This window comes from Pezoporus wallicus, unplaced genomic scaffold (assembly GCF_028554395.1).
Source record: "Pezoporus wallicus isolate ANWC-B61680 ecotype Strahan unplaced genomic scaffold, APGP_CSIRO_Pwel_v1 contig_2012, whole genome shotgun sequence".
Classification (NCBI taxonomy): Eukaryota; Metazoa; Chordata; class Aves; order Psittaciformes; family Psittacidae; genus Pezoporus; species Pezoporus wallicus.
The window spans coordinates 1749155-1762771 of NW_026639840.1; positions in this window are offsets into that span (position 1 = coordinate 1749155).

Consider the following 13617-nt stretch of genomic DNA (forward strand, 5'->3'; position numbering starts at 1 on the left):
ATTGCTATTATTAAAATTTATTTTGTAATACTACTATTTTTCTTCCTTTTTTTTTCCTAACTTTTTCTGTAATAGTTATACTTGAGTTAATTCTTTAATTAGACTGTTATTATTTTAGTTACACTATTAATTCCTGGCTTTATTTGCAAAACAAATTGCTTCTTTGCAAATAACAAGATTTTTGAGTGTAACAACTGGGAAAAAAAAAAAAAAGAAAAAAAAAAAAGGCTAGTCAAACACTGATAAAATAAAAAAATTCTCCTGAATGTTGGTGATGTCTCTTACAAGATAGAATCTGGATGTCTTGTGCCTTACCCAGACTTTCCAAACTTCCATGAGGTTTCGTGGGAACAGAGGTGGAAAAAGATTTATATTTGCACTGACCCAAGACTAAGAATTTTGGCTCAGTTCCATGAGCTGCAATGCTTCAGTTTAGATCCATTTGAACCAAATCTAATGATTCTATTCTACATTGCAAGGGTTTGGTTTGTTATTTTTTTGTTTGTTTGGGGGGTTTTTGCTTGGTTATTTGGTTGAAGCCTTTTTGTTTGGTTTTTTTTTTTGGGTGGTTTGGTTTTAATTTGGATCATAAACACTTGCAGGGCTTTTGGCTAAAAAGGTCATGTTTCAATGGAAAATTGCATTCCAGTAAAAGCTTTTTTGTTGTTTATTAAAAATAAATCTGGCAGAAAATACCCCAGTCAGTTCTACTAACAGTATAACATTCTTATATAAAATTAAACCATACTGCAACATACAAAACTAACAGATAGAAGTCCATATCAGTAAAACAAATGAGCTAAAATAGGTTTTAAAGAGGTATTTGGAGGTAACTTGAGTAGTTCTCCTAAGAATTAGCTCAATCCTGTTTCATAAGGAAAGCATGCCACAGAATGTTAAAGTATCAAATTAGAGTAAAATGATTTAAAAAATTATTTATATCAATGCAGAATAAATGTGATGCTTATTTTCATGCCTTATGAATTATATCTTTTATCTCAGGAAGAGCTGCAAGCATATGGTAAGAAGTAAAAAATTTTGACATCATGGGAATTTAAAATGAAATTTTAATGATACGTTTTGGTGTTACGAAATAACTACATGCCACTCTTGTGCCATTTATTGTACAGGTGAGGTGCTTTTAGCTGATTTCAGGTTTCACCTATAAGAAGAGAGAGTTTCCAAAAGTCAATTTTCTTCATTCTAAAAGAGGTTTTTAAGTTGTAGGGAGAACTAATTGCCCTTGGTAGCTCTCTTTATGTCTCAGTTTTGGAGGGAGACTTGACAACTACCTTAAAGTTGATGAGTAATTTTAAATTGCTTATATTAGGTGAGATGAATTTTCACCTATATTGCTTGCATATTCAGTATATTATAGAGTCAGAATCATAGAATCGTTAGGGTTGGAAAGGACATTAAGATCATCTAGTTCCAACCCCCCTGCCATGGGCAGGGACACCTTACGCTAAATCATATCACCCAAGGCCTCATCCAACCTGGCTTTGAAAACTGCCAGGGATGGAGCATTCACAACCTCCCTGGGCAACCCATTCCAGTGCCTCAACACCCTAACAGGAACGAATTTCCTTCTTATATCCAACCTAAACTTCCCCTGTTTAAGATTTAAGCCATTACCCCTTGTCCTGTTACTACAGTCTCTAATGAAGAGTCCCTCTCCAGCATCCCTATAGGCCCCCTTCAGATACTGGAAGGCTGCTATGAGGTCTCCACGCAGCCTTCTCTTCTCCAGGCTGAACAGCCCCAACTTTCTCAGCATGTCTTCATACGGGAGGTGCTCCAGTCCCCTCATCATCCTTGTGGTCCTTCTCTGGACTTGTTCCAACAGTTCCATGTCCTTTTTATGTTGAGGACACCAAAACTGCACACAAGACTCCAGGTAAGGTCTCACAAGAGCAGAGCAGAGGGGCAGGATCACCTCCTTTGATCTGCTGGTCACTCTCCTTTTGATGCAGCCCAGGATACGGTTGGCTTTCTGGGCTGCGAGGGCACACTGCCAGCCCATGTTCATTTTTTCATCAACCAACACCCCCAAGTCCTTCTGCGCAGGGCTGCTCTGAATCTCTTCTCTGCCCAACCTGTAGCTGTGCCTGCGATTGCTCCAACCCAGGTGTAGGGCCTTGCACTTGGCATGGTTAAACTTCATGAGGTTGGCATCAGCCCACCTCAGAAGTGTGTCGAGGCTCCTCTGGATGGCATTCCTTCCCTCCAGCGTATCAACCAAACCACAGAGCTTGGTGTCTTCAGCAAACTTGCTGAGGGCACGCTCAATCCCACTGTCCATGTCAGCGACGAAGATTTTAAACAAGAGCGGTTCCAACACTGATCCCTGAGGGACACCACTCGTTACTGCTCTCCAGACGGACATTGAGCCGTTGACCACAACTCTTTGTGTGCGGCCATCCAGCCAGTTCTTTATCCACCGAGTGGTCCATCCATCAAATTGATGTCTCTCCAATTTAGAGACAAGGATGTCGTGTGGGACAGTGTCGAATGCTTTGCACAAGTCCAGGTAGGTGACATCAACTGCTCTACCCCTGTCCATCAGTTCTGTAGCCCCATCACAGAAGGCCACCAAATTGTTCAGGCAGGATTTCCCCTAGTGCAGCCATGCTGGCTGTCACCAAGCACCTTGTTGATTTTCATGTGCCTTAGCATGCCTTCCAGGAGAATCTGCTCCAAGATTTTGCCAGGCACAGAGGTGAGACTGACTGGTCTGTAATTCCCCGTGTCATCCATTTTCCCCTTCTTGAAAATGGGGGTTATATTTCCCTTTTTCCAGTCATCGGGAACTTCACGTGACTGCCATGATTTCTCAAATATGATGGCCAGCAGCTTCGCAGCTTCATTTGCCAGCTCCTTCAGGAGCCGCGGATGGATCTCATCAGGTCCCATGGACTTGTGCACGTTCAGATTTTTGAGATGGTCTTGAACCAGTTCCTCTCCTACAGTGGGCGCAAGGTCTTAATTCTCACAGTCCCTGCATCTGCCTTTCAAGACTTGGGTGGTTTGGTCAGAGCCTTTGCCAGTGTAGACTGAGGCAAAGAAGTCATTCAGAACCTCAGCCTTCTCCAAATCCCCTGTAGCCAGTTCTCCCGAGAGCTTCCTGAGGGGGCCTACATTCTCCCTAGTCTGTTTTTTATTTGCTATGTACTTGTAGAATCCCTTCCTGCTATCTTTAATACCTCTAGCTAAGTTAATTCTAACTGGGCCGTAGCTTTCCTAACCTGGTCCCTAGCTTCTCGGACAACATCCCTGTACTCTTCCCATGCCACCTGTCCTTGCTTCCACTTCTTATAAGCCTCTTTTTTCAATTGCATTTTCCTCAGCAGCTCCTTATCCATCCGAGGAGGTCTCCTGGCCCTCCTGCTGCACTTTCTTCTGGGTGGGATGCAACACTCCTGAGCTTGTACCAGGTGATCCCTGAATATCGACCAACAGTCTTGGGACCCTCTGCCCTCAAGGGCTGTATCCCATGGAATCTTCCTAAGCAGGTTCCTGAAGAGGCCAAAGTCTGCTCTTTTGAAGTCCAGGGCAGTGAGCTTGCTGCACGCTCTTCTCTCTGTCCTGAGGATCTCAAATTTGAGCATCTCATGATCGCTGCATCCAAGGCTGCCCTGAAGTGTCACAATTCCAACGAGGCCTTCCCTGTTGGTGAGCACGAGGTCAAGCATAGCACCTCTTCTTGTCAGCTCCTCTATTACTTACAGAAGGAAGTTGTCTTCTACACAATGAAGGAACCTCCTGGATTGCTTGTGCCGGGCTGTACTGTCTCCAGCAGATGTCAGGGTGGTTGAAGTCCCCCATGAGAACAAGGGCCTGCAAACATGAGGCTTTTCCTATCTGTCTATGGAGTGCTTCATCCGCAGGTTCTCTTGATCAGGCGGTCTCTAACAGATCCCCACAATAATGTCCCGCATAGCTGTTCTCCCTTTGACCCTGACCCACAAGCTCTTTGTTCACTTATCACCTGTCCCCAGACGAAGGTCCATACTCTCCAGCCTATGACTGATGTAATAGCTACTCCCCATCCCCATCAGTACGGCCTGTCTTTCCTAAAGAGCCTACTACCTTCCATTCCAACACTCCAGTCATAGGAGCCATCCCACCGTGTTTCTATGATTCCTATTATATCATACCCCCATAGATGTGCACACATCTCTAATTCCTCTTGTTTGTTCCCCATGCTACGGGCATTTGTATAGAGGCATCTGAGCCGAGCTCCAACTTAAGCCAGCTTATTGGCTGGAGTGTCTGGGATATCTCTACATTGCTCCAAGCATTTATTATAGGTGTTGGCAACTGACTGGGTGTGTTGGGATGGAATGATGCCCCCCTCCCCCAACACATCTAGTTTAAAGCCTCCTTGACCAGCCTGGCAAGCCTCCTACCAAAACCGCTCTTCCCCTTCTTTATCAGACCAGCTCCACCAGCCCCCACTAGACCTGGTCTACAAGCTTGGGTCCTGTGTTCAAGACACCCAAACCCCTGACTATGACACCACCCTTTTAACCAGTTATTAACCTGGCCAATCCTCCTAGCTTTTTTTAGGGCCTCCCCTGTACCCTGTACCCTCTCCCCCAGGGCTCTGTAGTCCTTCTTCATGTTCCCCAGGCTACTACTATCTATATCCCTAGCACCCACATGTATCACCAGGAGTGGGTAATAGCCCGTGGGACTTACTAGAGCAGGCAGCCTCTCTGCAACATCCCTGATCCGTGCCCCCGGTAGGCAACACACCTCCCTTGAGACGGGTTCTGGCTGGCAGACAAGTGCTTCTGTCCCTTTCAGTGTAGAGTCCCCTACTACTACGACCCACCGCTTTTTCCTGGCAGCACCAGTAGAGATCTTCTTTACCAGCGCATCAGCCGGCTGTTTCTGGCTCGAGTGCGTTTCCTCATTAGCCCCCTGCAGGACAGCAAAGCGGTTCTGCGTGAGGACAGGGGATTTAGGGGGAAGCCCCTTGCTTTTTGTTGTCCTTTTCCTTCTTTTTTGTTGTATTTTTTTTTTTTTTTGTCACTAATTCCCAGCTTCCCGGGTTAACGGCCTCCTTCTTTCCTTCATGAGCTAGAGGGGAAGCTCGAGGCCCCTGCACAGTTTGGGCCGGGAGCAAGCATTCCTGCTTCCTCTCAGGTTCGCTGACATCTCGCAGTCTATTAACAGCATCCCGCAGCTCAGCCCGTGCTGCAGGAGGACCTCCACCAGAGAGCACCGAGTGCAGCCCTGCCCATTGTGCACCCCCCCCTCACCAGACCAGGGCAGGCACTCTCTACACCCCGAGCCCTGCACTGCACCCTCCCCTCTCGTCGGCTCTGTCTGGGTGCCTACGCTGCCACCGCCGGGGAAGCCAGAGCAGAGCTCCCAGACCGGGCCCTGCTCACCCTTCCGCCCGCCGGCCCGCGCCAGCTGCCTCAGCTCGCCGGCTCGCTCGCTCTCGCTCCCTGGGGCAGGTTTTCACCCAGTCAGGGCTGCTGCTGCTGCTTCAGGCTCCGCCCCGTGTGAGTCAGCTGCTCGCTCTCGTCAGCTGAGCTGCCGGCTCCTGGGCAGGTCCTGTCGAGTGGCTCTTCCCGCTCTGAGTTGAGGCTCCTGGATGCTGATCTTCCTCCTCAGCGCCGGTGTTGAAGGCGCCCTCTCTCGAGCTACTCACCTCAGCAACTGACCCAGTTGGAAGTAATTTAAGTTAACAGCTTGGATTTTTATTTAATTCATGTTGATACAATAGCTCAAACACTAGCTTGAAAAACTACTCCCCTTACTTCTCTGACCAACTGCTGTGAATCAATACACCCATTAATTATATTATTAATTTTTTCACATGTTTAGCAAGGTAGTCTTTTTGGATCAGAGCCATAAGGGAATATTCTATATAAGCATTGATTAGTAAGTGTTACAATATTTCAAAGAGATGCTTTTCACATACAGATGCCATATCACCACATGCTTATACTGTGAAAAATGTACAAGCCTTCTTTTTTTACACCTAGTAAGAGGAAAAATTGCAAGCTTTCTATTTAAAAACTGTATAGTAATTATACACTATTTGTACCATATAGCTTATTTTTAAGAAATAGTTGAGCAATTTCTCCTGCAACTCCTTACACTTTGTTAAATCACAAGTTTCAAATGCCGGTGAGTACTTTTCCAGGAAGCTGTTAATCACAGTACTAGGTAAGACTGATTTCTAAATACATTTTCAGAATCTCAGATTCCTATGCAGCTTTTAAGTTAGAATACACTAGTCCTACCTCAGCATCTGAACCTGTTATTTAAAGTTGGTCTGCTGGGATACTGAGCCCTGAGCCGCAGCCATCTCCTGGCCAACACAAAGACAGGTAAATTCTCACTTGGACTGGGAAATCTTGCCAAGGGATTTTATTCCCAGCTTGAAAAGTCCCAATAGCCTAGAGCCAGGGTTGTCCTTGATATCAAACAATTGCTGAGGTGAGTAGCTCGAGAAAGGCCGCCTTCAACACCTGAGCGAGGGAAGCTCAGGGTCCAGGAGCCTCAACTCAGAGCGGGAAGAGCCGCCGAGGAAGCCTCAAGTACTCGACAAGACCAGCCAAGGAGCCGGCAGCTCAGCTGACTAGACCAGCTGACTCACACAGGGCGGAGCCAGGAGAAGCCCCACTAGCCCTGACTGGTTAAAAACCTGCCGCAGGGAGCACGAGGACCAGGGTGGGTCGAGGTGGTTCGTGCGGGCAGGCCGGCAGGAGCTGTTATGAGCAGGGCCCAGTCTGGGAGCTCTGCTCTGGCTGCCCGGCACTGGCCAGTGTAGGCACCCAGACAGAGCCGATGAGAGGGGAGGCTGCAGCTCAGAGCTCGGAGTGTAGGGAGTGCTTGCACTGGTCTTGTGAGGGGAGGGTGCACAATGGGCAGGGCTGCACTCGGTGCTCCCTGGTGGAGGTGCTCCTGCAGCAGGTGGCTGAGCTGCGGGATGCTGTTAATAGACTGAGAGATGTCAGCGAAGCTGAGAGGGATCTGGACCACTTGCTCCAGGCCCAAACTGTGGAGAGGCCTCAAATGTCCACTGTAGTTCATGAAGGAAAGAAGGAGGCCACTAACCCAGGAAGATGGGAAACTGCAACAACAACAAAAAAACAACCCCAAACCAAAACCAACCAACCAACCAAAAATCCAACAGAATCATCAGGGCTGATGAGGAAACACATTTGCACCAGAAACAACCATCTGGTGCACTGGTAAAGAAGATCTCTACTGGTGCTGCCAGGAAAAAAGCAGCGGGTTGTAGTAGTAGGGGCTCTACTTTGAAAGGGACAGAAGCACTCGTCTGTCGGCCTGACCCAGTCTCAAGGGAGGTATGTTGCCTACCAGGGGCTCGGATCAGGGATGTTGCAGAGAGGCTGCCTGCTCTAGTAAGTCCCACGGGTTATTACGCACTTCTAGTGATCCATGTGGGTGCTAGTGATACTGACAGCAGTAGCCTGGAGAACATAAAAAAGGACTACAGAGTCTTGGGAGAGGTGGTTAGGCCCTCTGGAGCTCAGATAGTCTTTTCATCAATTCTCCAGGGTACAGGGGAGGACCCCAAAAAGGCTAGGAGGACTGGCCAGGTTAATAAATGGTTAAAAGGGTGGTGTCATAGTCAGGGGTTTGGGTGTCTTGAACACGGGACCTGAGTTAGTAGCCCAGGTCTAGTGGGGGCTGGTGGAGCTGGTCTGATAAAGAAGGGGAAGAGCGGTTTTAGTAGGAGGCTTGCCAGACTGGTCAAGGAGGCTTTAAACTAGATGTGTTGGGGGAAGAGGGCATCATTCCATCCCAACAGTCAGTTGCCAACACCTATAATAAATGCTTGGAGCAATGTAAAGATATTCCAGACGCTCCAGCCAATGAGCCGGCTTCATTTGGAGCTCAGCTCAGATGCCTCTATACAAATGCCCGTAGCATGGGGAACAAACAAGAGGAATTAGAGATGTGTGCACATCTATGGGGGTATGATATAATAGGAATCATAGAAACACGGTGGGATGGCTCCTGTGACCGGAGCATTGGAATGGAAGGTAATAGGCTCTTTAGGAAAGACAGGCCATACTGATGGGGATGGGGAGTAGCTATTACATCAGTCATAGGCTGGAGAGTATGGACCTCTGTCTGGGGACAGGTGATCAGTGAACAAAGAGCTTGTGGGTCAGGGTCAAAGGGAGAACAGCTATGCGGGACATTATTGTGGGGATCTGTTAGAGACCGCCTGATCAAGGAGAACCTGCGGATGAAGCTCCATAGACAGATAGGAAAAGCCTCATGTTTGCAGGCCCTTGTTCTCATGGGGGACTTCAACCACCCTGATATTTGTTGGAGGCACAGTACAGCCCGGCACAAGCAATCCAGGATGATTCTCGATTGTGTGGAAGACAACTTCCTTCTGTAAGTAATAGAGGAGCCAACTAGGAGAGATGCCATGCTTGACCTCATACTCACGAACAGGAAGGGGCTGGTGAGAAATGTGAGGCTCCAGGGCAGCCTTGGTTGCTGTGATATTGAGATGGTCGAATTTGAGATCCTCAGGACAGTGAAAAGAGCATGCAGCAAGCTCACTGCCCTGGACTTCAAGAGAGTAGACTTTGGCCTCTTCAGGAACCTGCTTAGGAAGGTTCCATGGGATATAGGCCTAGAGGACAGGGGGACCCAGGACTGCTGATCGATATTCAAGGATCACCTGGTACAAGCTCAGGAGTGTTGCATCCCAGCTAGGAGGAAATGCGGTAGGAGGGCCAGGAGACCTCCTTGGATGGATAAGGAGCTGCTGAGGAAAATTCGAAGGAAAAAAAGAGGCTTATAAAAGGTGGAAGCAAGGAGAGGCAGCCTGGGAAGAATACAGGGATGTTGTCCAGGCAGCTAGGGACCAGGTTAGGAAAGCTAAGGCCCAGTTGGAATTAAACTTCGCTAGGGATGTTAAGGATAACAGGAAGGGTTTCTATAGGCACGCAGCGAATAAAAGAGAGATTAGGGACAACATAGGCCCCCTCAGGAAGCTATCGGGAGAACTGGCTACCCTGGATTTGGAGGAGGCTGAGGTTCTGAATGACTTCTTTGCCTCAGTCTTCACTGGCAGATGCTCTGACCACAACACCCAAGTCCTGGAAGGCCGATGCAGGGACTGTGAGAATTAAGACCCTAGACCCACTTGTAGAAGAGGATCTGGTTCAAGACCATCTTAAGAACCTGAACATACACAAGTCCATGGGACCTGATGAAATCCATCCGCAGTTCCTGAAAGAGCTGGCAAATGAAGTTGCTAAGCCACTGTCTGTCATAATTTGAAAAATCGTGGCAGTCAGGAGAAGTTCCTGATGACTGGAAAAAGGGAAATATAACCCCCATTTTCAAGAAGGGGAAAATGGATGACCCGGGGAATTACAGACCAGTCAGTCTCACCTCTGTGCCTGGAAAAATCTTGGAGCATGTGCTAAGGCACATGAAAATCAACAAGGTGCTTGGTGACAGCCAGCATGGCTGCACTAAGGGGAAATCCTGCCTGACCAGTTTGGTGGCCTTCTGTGATGGGGCTACAGAACTGATGGACAGGGGTAGAGCAGTTGACGTCATCTACCTGGACTTTTGCAAAGTGTTTGACACTGTCCCCCACAGGGACATCTCATACTAAACCATGCCACCCAAGGCTTGTCCAGCCTGGCCTTGAACACCGCCAGGGATGGAGCATTCACAGCTTCCCTGGGCAACCCATTCCAGTGCCTCACCACCCTTACAGTAAAGAACCTCTTCCTTATATCCAATCTAAACTTCCCCTGTTTAAGTTTTAACCCGTTACCCCTTGTCCTATCACTACAGTCTCTAATGAAGAGTCCCTCCTCAGCATTCCTATAGACCTTCTTCAGATACTGCTATGAGGTCTCCACGCAGCCTTCTCTTCTCTGGGCTGAAAAGTCCCAACTTTCTCAGCCTGTCTTCATACGGGAGGTGCTCCAGTCCCCTGATCATTCTTGTGGTCCTCCTCTGGACTGGCTCCAACAGTTCCATGTCCTTTTTATGTTGAGAACACCGGAACTGCACACAAGACTCCAAGTGAGGTCTTACGAGAAGAGAGGGGCAGGATCACCTCCTTTGACCTTCTGGTCACGCTCCTGGGATAATATCTGTGGAGTAGCAAACTTTGTTCCATTTTTTCGTTGCTGATGCTATGGATGAAAATCTAATGCTAGCATAGCTTTTCTTCCATGTAATCTAAATCTATTCTCTGGGATAAAACAAGGCAGCATATCTGGGACACCTTGTTTTAATGCCTCGTAGCACCAGGGGGGGGACATACTTTGTTGTATGCTCTTGTTGACCCATGTCAGGAAAGACAGACTTTTGCACTAGTCTTAAGATCTGTGTGTGTTTACTTGTTTCTCATGAAGCTCATATGGTATAACTCAAATGCTATCAAAATAGTGACTTGTAGGTGGTGTTTCTTGTTGCTGCTTTCAAAGTGGCATTCATGTTCATTTTCCTTTTTCAGGGCTTGATGGTCCACTTATGCTCTGTTTCTAAAATTGTCCTCCTTTTGCTTCTCATCCCAGGAAGAAATTCTCCGTCTCTAAATTATGCAGAAATGTGAAAAAAATGTTCAAGGGGGATGAAAAAACTGTAAATTCTGTTATTCTACTATTCTTATCTCTTTATATGATAAATATTTTCTTGTATAATAACTGTAACATACCTAGAGCCTTATAAGACCATGGTAAGGTTAACTTTCTTAATGCTTATTGCCAAAATACAGTAGGGCCTTCCCGATCAGGCTAGCCCATTTGATTAACACAAACAGACAAATGCCTTTTTTGTAGCTCTAGCACATGAGAGTGTCATGTGGTTAACTCTGTCCAGAGTCCCCGCTTAAAGTCCCAGTTCATATTACATCCTGGGCAGTTCTGAGAAGACAGGCATATTTCCCTTCCTGGTACCAAAGCAATATATCTTAATGTCTTTGTTATGATTCTGTTTGTAGTAAAGGTAGTACCAAATATAAATTATTGCCCAGAAACAATTTAATTATAAGGGCTATGTGGGAAAAGAAAAAAAAAAAAGAAACATTCTTCAATTTTCTTACTTTTTAAGCATAAGGACAGAGACATGACATTAGTCCAATTTACTGGGTATAAAACTAAATTAAATCAATGCTTGAAGCTTTACTTGAATATGCCTCAAATTCAGTTCCTCTACCATTATTGAAAAGTACCACATTTATGTCTTAATAATTCTTTACACTAGAGTGCTATTAATGACACCATTATTATTATACTTCCCTATCTTCAATATATTATAGCTGTTAGAATTCAAGTACAAAAATCAATGAGAAATTTGCATTTGATGTAAAATATTCTAATCTATCACAATTAATTTCCTTCCCTGAATTATGTTAATTATCCTCTTCCCCACCTGGGAAGAAACTTCTATTGCATTCTTGCCTAGATTTAGATCTGAAGCTGGTTCCCTGGGGTGCAAATCTTTGATAGAAATTCCATACTTACTCTCTTTTTTCTTCCGTCTTTTGTACATACAGCACAGTGAGAAATATTATATGAAAGGTTTGATTTGACCAACAGTCTTTGAATACAGAAGATTATCTGGACATCTGTTAAATAAAAAACCCCACAGCTCCCTCACTTCTTGCCCATGGGCAATTAAGCTGTACATATGCAATTTCAAGATTAAAAGCAGCACTGAAAACCCAGTCATGATTGACTGCTCAACAGTTTATACACATCTAAAGTAATATCTGACATGCAGTTTTGTTTTCTTTATTTCAAAAATTAACTTATGTCCTTCTCTTCCTAGCTTAAGGAAAACTCATCCCCCAACTTCCTAGAAACTCTTATTTATTGAGAAATTATTTTAAATAAATTATCAGTTATTGTTTGAGGATCAACACTCCTGTCAGTGAAAACTTCATTTATCATAAGGACATTTCCTTTAATGTGTTGAGAACCAACATCATTTTAATCATTGCTGACTTCCCCAGAACTTTCCCCAAATATTAAAGTAACAGAGTTTGCACCAGTTCCACCATTTTCACTGTTACTTGTTATCTCTATTTTTTACTTTCCCTTGTGAATTTTGCTTAAGGAGTCCCTCTTTCTGCCCTGTTCCTCACACCTGACTGATGTGATGGTCTTTTCAGTTTAAAGCACACTTCCAAATTCACTGAAATCTTTATGGCTAACACTTCTTCTCTCCTTCAGTTTTGCTCACGCAGATGAATCTCAGTGCATGGTCATGAACCTTGGCCAGTCTGGGACCTTGAAAGAGGTATACGTAGCAAAGCAAAGAGATGCATTGAAAATAACAGTTCAATGCCAGGTCTGCAAAAACGGGATTTTAGTCTAAAGGTTTAGGTTGGTTATATATCTACCTCTTTGCCCATTTTTAACAGTTTATTTTCTTGATTATAATGTTAACACCACCAGCAGACAAGAATTAATGCTGACATCTTCTCAAATCCAGAAGTTACTTCTAAATTAACAGCCAGGAAATGCACATTATTTAATATTCTTTCTCACTGGCTTGTAGTCAGTATGAAAACTTTCTAGTGTAATTTGTTATTTCCCCTTTGTACACAGGATCTGGAGAAATTTTATAAAGACTGGTGAAATGTCATCACATCTCTCACGAATTTCATGAGTTTATGAAAGCAAAATGCAGGACAAAGTGACTCTTGATTGCAGCAAAAAGCTATGAAGAAAAAAATCAGTTTTTTAAATACAGTTTTACTGGAATGTGTTTTCTTGACATTTTTGCTTTTCTAAAACTATCATTTACAGAGAGTCACAGGTTCAGAGGCTAGTTAACACAAGAACTGGTTTGCCTAATAAGATTCTGCTAGGTTTAAAGTGGCCAAGTGTTATAAACTGGTTAGGTCATTCATTACAGTGATTATGCAGTTTTGTACACTCTCCTGACCTTATTTAGTTAGTTTGTCTGGGTTTTTAACTTAGCAAATAGCCAATAAATACAGAATAATTAATCTTCCTCTGGGATTCATAGCAGTTGCATTTTTGAACAAGGGAAATCATTGCTAGTAACCTACAGCAAACAGATTCTTGTGTATTTTACCAGTACTTATACACTTAACAGACAAAATATTAAACAAATAACAAAAAGACATGGCTTTCACTTAAGTGGTTTTCCATGAGTATCCTTGCATGTATTTGAAGTTCATTGAAATAAGATTCTTCTGATGGCAGCTTGATACAGCTCAAACACTACTGGAGTGGGTAAATGATATAAGGACTAGACAATTCATCCTTGTTTGAATACGTTTGCATTGAATTAAGAGTCTGGGGGACTCTGCTCTCTCTCTCTCAAACAGAGGAGCCTCAGCCTCACCTACACACAGTGCAAAGCCCAGGGCTCCACATGCTTGCATTTGCAGCATTCTTCACATGCTCAGGACTATCGTTTGAATGCTCAAATCACAATAGACTATATTCAAACAGTAAGCTGTAAAGAGTGTAAGAAATTGTAAGGTAAACTGTGAAATATGAAAGTGATGGTGTGTTTCCAACTGTTTTGATGATGATTCAATTTCAAAATACATTAAAGGAACTCCAAGCCACAGCACACTAGCAACACTAGTAATGCCTT